Below are 7500 nucleotides of genomic sequence, written 5' to 3' on the forward strand. Positions count from 1 at the left end.
CGTGCGGGACACGTCCCCGAGAGGCCCTCCCCACGGCTTGGCGCCGCCGAGCCTCCCCGACGCACCCGAGCGCCACTTTGCAGCAGAGCTTTCGCATCGGTCACAGCGGAGAAAGCGCGGGGAGGTGCCGCCACCCAACCCCGGCTGCGGACAACGATTCCCTTTTATTAGCGAGACAACATCGGGACGGGACCACGGCGGGAGGAGGCCACGGCAGGCCACGCTCCCGGCCCCACGGAACCCTTCCGAGCGTGCGAGAAAGCGCCACCGACCATGCCCACGGGCCACCGGCTTTCGCCCGCCTCGCGGCGATCGGCTTTCCCTCCGGAAAAGCCAGGGGGAACGGCAAACAGCGGAGGGGAAAAAAAAAAGGCACGACAGCGCGCGTCACATAACCCCGTGCTACCCACGGGGGCCGCGGGCCTGGGGGGCGAGGCGCGCGCCTCTCACTCCCCCCCCCTTTAATCCCAACGACCTCTCAAAGAACGCCTCCTTCTCGTCTCTCTCCCTTTCGGCGTTCGTGGCCCGCGCGCCTTTGTGCCGCGCTTCTCCGTCGTGCCGCGGCGGCTTAAGGCCGCGAGAAAAAAAAAAAAAACAAACAGCGTAAGGCCGGGGCAGGCACCCCCCCAGTGCAACCGCACAAGCCGGCACACACGCCTGAAACAGCGGACCTTCTCGCAACCCAGCCCACCGGCAACCACGGCAGCCGGGACAGGCCCGACACCACGGGCCGCCCCAGCGTCGCGGCTCAGTCGATGCCGGCCGAAAACAAGGAAGGGCGAGGCGCCGCCGCCTCGCCGGCAAGCATTCTCACAGGGCTCTCTCTTGTCGGGCTTCCGGTCCGCTCTCGGCAGCCGGCCACCGCAGGCCGGCCGCCGCCCCTGAGACCTTCCCGCCCGCTACGCGGGTTCCCCAGCTTAGGGCCGAGGAAGGGGGACGACTTCAACACACAGCGGGGGGGGGGGCGAGGCGCCGCCGCCCCGCCACAACATCGGGCGACTCCCGTCACCGAGCCCCTCGGCCAACCGGGCGAGGCCGGAGGCAAGGCCGCACGCCCCACCGGAGCGTCCCCGTGGCACCGCCGACACACCAAGCACAGGTCGGGAGCCGGGAACGGGGCGCCGCCACCTCGGCCAACTGGGCCCATCCTCGGAGCTCTCAGGGAAGGGCCGGGAAAAGCCCCGTCGGGGCTCCGCGAAACAGAGCGCGCCCCGGCCGCGTCCACCCCACCGGCTGCCAGCCACCGCACCAGACTGACAGCCGAAAACCGAGCCCGCCGAGCGGGCACCGGCTTAAGGCCGGGCAGAAAAGGAACGAGGCGCCGCCGCCTCGGCCACCACCGGACTTTCCCCTGCGGCCCCCCTGCACGGAGTCGGCAGCCGCCAGGGTCGGAGGGAGGATACACTCACGGGTCTCTCGCCACCCCACCTAGGCCGACAAGCGGCTCACACAGTCTCTCTCTTTTTCGGCCTTTCCCATCAACTGGGGCTGTGAAACCAGGATAAAAGCCACGCGACTCATATCCCGCTTATTCGACACTCTTCGTTCTGGCAACCGCGCGCGCGGCCGCCGCTCTCGACCTTCGACACAGGCACCGCCAGCCTGCGGGGACACGGCCCATCACCCGCTCCCATAATACGGACAGACGAGTCCAAGGCCCCGGACGCCTCCAAGAGAACCAATCGTACTTGACCGGGGCGGTGCGCTGGCGCACGCCGCCTCCTACCATGACGCAACTGGAGGCAGCCAGAAACAGCGACCCCTTGGTGAACTTCCAGGACGGGTGGGGCAACAGGTCTACCCGGCCCCTGCCGAAATTTGCCTAAGTCCCGCCGGAGCTGGGTAGACCTGTTCGCCCCGCGACCGGGCACCACCGCGGCGCCACGCCGACGGTTTCGGGGCGCGGCCGGCGGCCGCGGCCGGGCCCGGATCCGGGTAGACCTGTCCGCCCGGAGCCTTCCCCGGGCCGGGTAGACCTGTTCACGCCGAGACCGGGCGCCGCCAGGGGAGCCACGCGGGCAGTTTCGTGGCACGGCCGGCGGCCGCGGCCGAGCCCGGATCCGGGTAGACCTGTTCGCCCTCTGGCCGGACGCTGCCGGGACAGTACGCTGACGGCTCCGGCAACCGCTGGTGGCCGCAGCCGACCCCGGAGACAAGGCATCCTCCTGCCATCCCTGAGCCGGGGGAACCCCACAGCCCCGGAACGCCCCGGAACCGTATGGCTCTAGCAGCCCTGTCCCGCCTGAGAACCCGGTTTCAAGACCAATACGTATTTTCGACAAAACTCAACCTTTAATTTTTGAACGAGTACATCTTTCTTCTGCTAGGAACAAGGAAGTTTCCTGGGGAAAAAAAAAATTCTTTGCGAATTTTACTCCGTTTTCTTGGGCGCCCACACCACAGCCGGCCACGCTCGGGAGGATCGTGTGCCCTTAGCTCGGCCAGCCCACACACATTGACGCACCAAAACGGACGCCCCTCCCCACCCCACCCCGGGCACCACGCCCAGCCCCACCAGAGCAGAGCACCTCTAGGGAGACAGCGGGGAGGGGAAGCAGGTGCATAGGAACAGGGAACGAAGCCGATGGCCGCCGGCGCGACTGGCCCCGCCCACCAGGAGGGGCCGGGGCCGAGGCCGGGGGGACCGGGCGGCCGCCTTCGGGCCGGTTCTTTCGGGGTCCGCCGAGGTCCCCGTCTCCCGCCGCCGCTTCGGGGGGCCGCGGGGGCGCCGCGCCCAGGTGCCCGAGGCCGGCAGGCAGCGGGCGAGCCCCGGCGGGACGAGCCCCGCCCGCCGGCGAGGGCCGGGCGGCGGCCGGGGCCGGGCCCGGATCCGGGTAGACCTGTCCGCCCGGAGCCGTCCCCGGGCCGGGTAGACCTGTTCACGCCGAGACCGGGCGCCGCCAGGGGAGCCACGCGGGCGGTTTCGTGGCACGGCCGGCGGCCGCGGCCGAGCCCGGATCCGGGTAGACCTGTTCGCCCTCTGGCCGGACGCTGCCGGGACAGTACGCTGACGGCTCCGGCAACCGCTGGTGGCCGCAGCCGACCCCGGAGACAAGGCATCCTCCTGCCATCCCTGAGCCGGGGGAACCCCACAGCCCCGGAACGCCCCGGAACCGTATGGCTCTAGCAGCCCTGTCCCGCCTGAGAACCCGGTTTCAAGACCAATACGTATTTTCGACAAAACTCAACCTTTAATTTTTGAACGAGTACATCTTTCTTCTGCTAGGAACAAGGAAGTTTCCTGGGGAAAAAAAAAATTCTTTGCGAATTTTACTCCGTTTTCTTGGGCGCCCACACCACAGCCGGCCACGCTCGGGAGGATCGTGTGCCCTTAGCTCGGCCAGCCCACACACATTGACGCACCAAAACGGACGCCCCTCCCCACCCCACCCCGGGCACCACGCCCAGCCCCACCAGAGCAGAGCACCTCTAGGGAGACAGCGGGGAGGGGAAGCAGGTGCATAGGAACAGGGAACGAAGCCGATGGCCGCCGGCGCGACTGGCCCCGCCCACCAGGAGGGGCCGGGGCCGAGGCCGGGGGGACCGGGCGGCCGCCTTCGGGCCGGTTCTTTCGGGGTCCGCCGAGGTCCCCGTCTCCCGCCGCCGCTTCGGGGGGCCGCGGGGGCGCCGCGCCCAGGTGCCCGAGGCCGGCAGGCAGCGGGCGAGCCCCGGCGGGACGAGCCCCGCCCGCCGGCGAGGGCCGGGCGGCGGCCGCGGCCGGGCCCGGATCCGGGTAGACCTGTCCGCCCGGAGCCGTCCCCGGGCCGGGTAGACCTGTTCACGCCGAGACCGGGCGCCGCCAGGGGAGCCACGCGGGCGGTTTCGTGGCACGGCCGGCGGCCGCGGCCGAGCCCGGATCCGGGTAGACCTGTTCGCCCTCTGGCCGGACGCTGCCGGGACAGTACGCTGACGGCTCCGGCAACCGCTGGTGGCCGCAGCCGACCCCGGAGACAAGGCATCCTCCTGCCATCCCTGAGCCGGGGGAACCCCACAGCCCCGGAACGCCCCGGAACCGTATGGCTCTAGCAGCCCTGTCCCGCCTGAGAACCCGGTTTCAAGACCAATACGTATTTTCGACAAAACTCAACCTTTAATTTTTGAACGAGTACATCTTTCTTCTGCTAGGAACAAGGAAGTTTCCTGGGGAAAAAAAAAATTCTTTGCGAATTTTACTCCGTTTTCTTGGGCGCCCACACCACAGCCGGCCACGCTCGGGAGGATCGTGTGCCCTTAGCTCGGCCAGCCCACACACATTGACGCACCAAAACGGACGCCCCTCCCCACCCCACCCCGGGCACCACGCCCAGCCCCACCAGAGCAGAGCACCTCTAGGGAGACAGCGGGGAGGGGAAGCAGGTGCATAGGAACAGGGAACGAAGCCGATGGCCGCCGGCGCGACTGGCCCCGCCCACCAGGAGGGGCCGGGGCCGAGGCCGGGGGGACCGGGCGGCCGCCTTCGGGCCGGTTCTTTCGGGGTCCGCCGAGGTCCCCGTCTCCCGCCGCCGCTTCGGGGGGCCGCGGGGGCGCCGCGCCCCGGTGCCCGAGGCCGGCAGGCAGCGGGCGAGCCCCGGCGGGACGAGCCCCGCCCGCCGGCGAGGGCCGGGGCGGGGGCCCGGGCCGGGGCCGGGGCCGGCGGCCGGGGCCGGGGCCGGGGCCGGGGCCGGCGGCCGGGGCCGGGGCCGGGGCCGGGGCCGGGCGGCCGCCTTCGGGCCGGTTCTTTCAGGGTCCGCCGAGGTCCCCGGCCCCCGCCGCCGCTCCGGCGGGCCGCGGGGGCGCCGCGCCGAGGCGCCCGATGCTGGCAGGGAGCGGGCGGCCCCCGGCCCATGTTCACACGGAGAGATAGGCAGACACAGGGACTCTCAGACCCACTCACAGCCCCGCCGCCCCCCTCTCTTTTTGCCGCGGACGGCCACAGCTGCACACTCATCGACACAGACAGACACACACAGACATAGGCACGCCTGCGCATGGACGCGCACACTTGCCGCAGATGCGCTCCGTCCCCCTCCCTCCCGTCGCCCTGTCTCTCGAGGGTTGGGGGCACTCCTGCTCTCCACCATCTGCCTCCCTGGCGCCACCCTCAGACTTTTCTCGCCCCTGCCCAGGGTCCCATCAGCCAGTTCGGACGGCGGCGACGGCAGCAGCAGGGGGGCGAGGACTTGGGTGCCGAGGCAGCCAGGGTGTTCGGCGAGCAGGCCGAGAGCCTGGTGCAGAAGTAGGGCCAGCGACAGTCTGGAGGTGGTGGCGGGATGCTTGGCACTGTCTCTTTTTGAAGAAGCATCCTGTTCAGGTCGCTCTGAGCCTCTCGGTTCGATGGCGTTCCTTCCTGCCTACCCCCAGCCCCGGTCAAGCCTGCGGCAGGACGGAAGCGAGGCGGGCGGATGAGGGAGTGAGAGATGCAGAAATCAAGGTGGGAGGTGGGGCAAGGGCACGGCAGGCTTTCGAGGGCCGGGAGCCGGGCTTAGAGAGCGGATGCTGCTGGCCGTTTTGGCACGGAGGCGGCGGGAACGCCGCCGGCTCCTAAAGAGTCCCTCCTTCCCTCTCCGGCAGTGGCATGGGGAGCGGGCTGCAGGCAGGGTGGCGACAGGGCGGGCTGGAGCTGGGGAAGCGCGCGGCAGGGGGTGACGCTGACGGCCGCTCAGGCATGGAGCCAGAAGGGACGCCGCCGTCTGGGACCGAAAGTCACTCGCCTTCACGTCCCAGCTTTCGGGGCGGGGGGGGGGAGGGGGGGACCAGCGCGTGCGAGCTGCCGTGTGTGGCGGGTGCGTGCGGGGCTGCCAGACGTGCGGGCTGGCCGCCCAAGACGTGCTCGCGGGCCTGGACTGGGTCCCGGGGCTGCGGGTCCGATCGACGAGACCTGGTCTCCCCAGCACCAGGAGGGGAGGCCGGGTCCACCCACATTGGGGGGGTGGGGGGGAGGGGAGGTGGGCAGGGGGCAGGCCCCGAGCTCCAGGAGGAGAAATCTACAAAGGAAACAAATCTACGGGCCGCTCATGTGACTAGGGTTCCAAGCGGGGCCTGGAGAAGGAGGTCTGCCCAGAGCTACACGGCAAACCCATAGGGCCGGACGGGGGAAGCCAACAGGCGTCGCCCGGTGCTAAGCGCCCAGCCGGGCGGGGCATGGCGAAGCCAAGAGGCGTGGCCCGGCGCTAAGCGCCCGGCCGGGCGGGGCCTGGCAAAGCCAACAAGCGTCGGCCGGCGTTAAGCACCCGGCTGGGCGGAGCCGGAGAAGCCAACAGGTGTCCGCCGGCGCTAAGCGCCCAGCCGGGCGGAACCGGGCGAAGCAACCAGGTCTACCCCGGCGCTAAGCGTTAGGCCGAGCGGGGCCGGGCGAAGCCAACCAGCGTGGCCCGGCGCTGCGCGCCCGGCCGGGCGGGGCCGGGTGAAGCCAAGGGGCGTCCCCCGGCGCTAAGCGTTAGGCCGGGCGGGGCCGGGTGAAGCCAAGGGGCGTCCCCCGGCGCTGAGCGCCCAGCCGGGCGGGGCCGGGCGAAGCAACCAGGTCTACCCCGGCGCTAAGCGTTAGGCCGGGCGGGGCCGGGCGAAGCCAACCGGCGTGGCCCGGCGCTGCGCGCCCGGCCGGGCGGGGCCGGGTGAAGCCAAGGGGCGTCCCCCGGCGCTAAGCGTTAGGCCGGGCGGGGCCGGGTGAAGCCAAGGGGCGTCCCCCGGCGCTGAGCGCCCAGCCGGGCGGGGCCGGGCGAAGCAACCAGGTCCACCCCGGCGCTAAGCGTTAGGCCGAGCGGGGCCGGGCGAAGCCAACCGGCGTGGCCCGGCGCTGAGCGCCCGGCCGGGCGGGGCCGGGTGAAGCCAAGGGGCGTCCCCCGGCGCTAAGCGCCCAGCCGGGCGGGGCCGGGCGAAGCAACCAGGTCTACCCCGGCGCTAAGCGTTAGGCCGAGCGGGGCCGGGCGAAGCCAACCGGCGTGGCCCGGCGCTGAGCGCCCGGCCGGGCGGGGCCGGGTGAAGCCAAGGGGCGTCCCCCGGCGCTAAGCGTTAGGCCGGGCGGAGCCGGGCGAAGCCAACCGGCGTGGCCCGGCGCTAAGCGCCCGGCCGGGCGGGGCCGGGTGAAGCCAAGGGGCGTCCCCCGGCGCTAAGCGCCCGGCCGGGCGGGGCCCGGCGAAGCCAAGAGGCATCCTCCGGCGCTAAGCATTGGGCCGGGCGGGGCCGGGCGAAGCCAACCGGCGTCGCCCGGCGCTAAGCGCCCGGCCGGGCGGAGCCGGGCGAAGTTAACAGGTCTACCCCGGCGGTAAGCGTTAAGCTGGGCGGGGCCAGGCGAAGCAACCAGGTCTACCCCGGCGCCTAGCACCCGGCCGGGCGGGGCCCGGCCAAGACACCAGGTCTACCCCGCCGCTAAAGGTCAGGCTGGCACGGCCGGACAGGGGTAGCAGGTGTACCCCGCCGCTGAGCGCCCGGCTGGCCGGGCCAGGCGAGAACAGCAGGTCTTCCCCGCTGCGCCAACAGGCTTGCAGGGCGCAGGCGAAGACACCAGGTCTACCCCGCCGCCTA

Source organism: Aphelocoma coerulescens, unplaced genomic scaffold (assembly GCF_041296385.1).
Source record: "Aphelocoma coerulescens isolate FSJ_1873_10779 unplaced genomic scaffold, UR_Acoe_1.0 HiC_scaffold_237, whole genome shotgun sequence".
Lineage (NCBI taxonomy): Eukaryota > Metazoa > Chordata > Aves > Passeriformes > Corvidae > Aphelocoma > Aphelocoma coerulescens.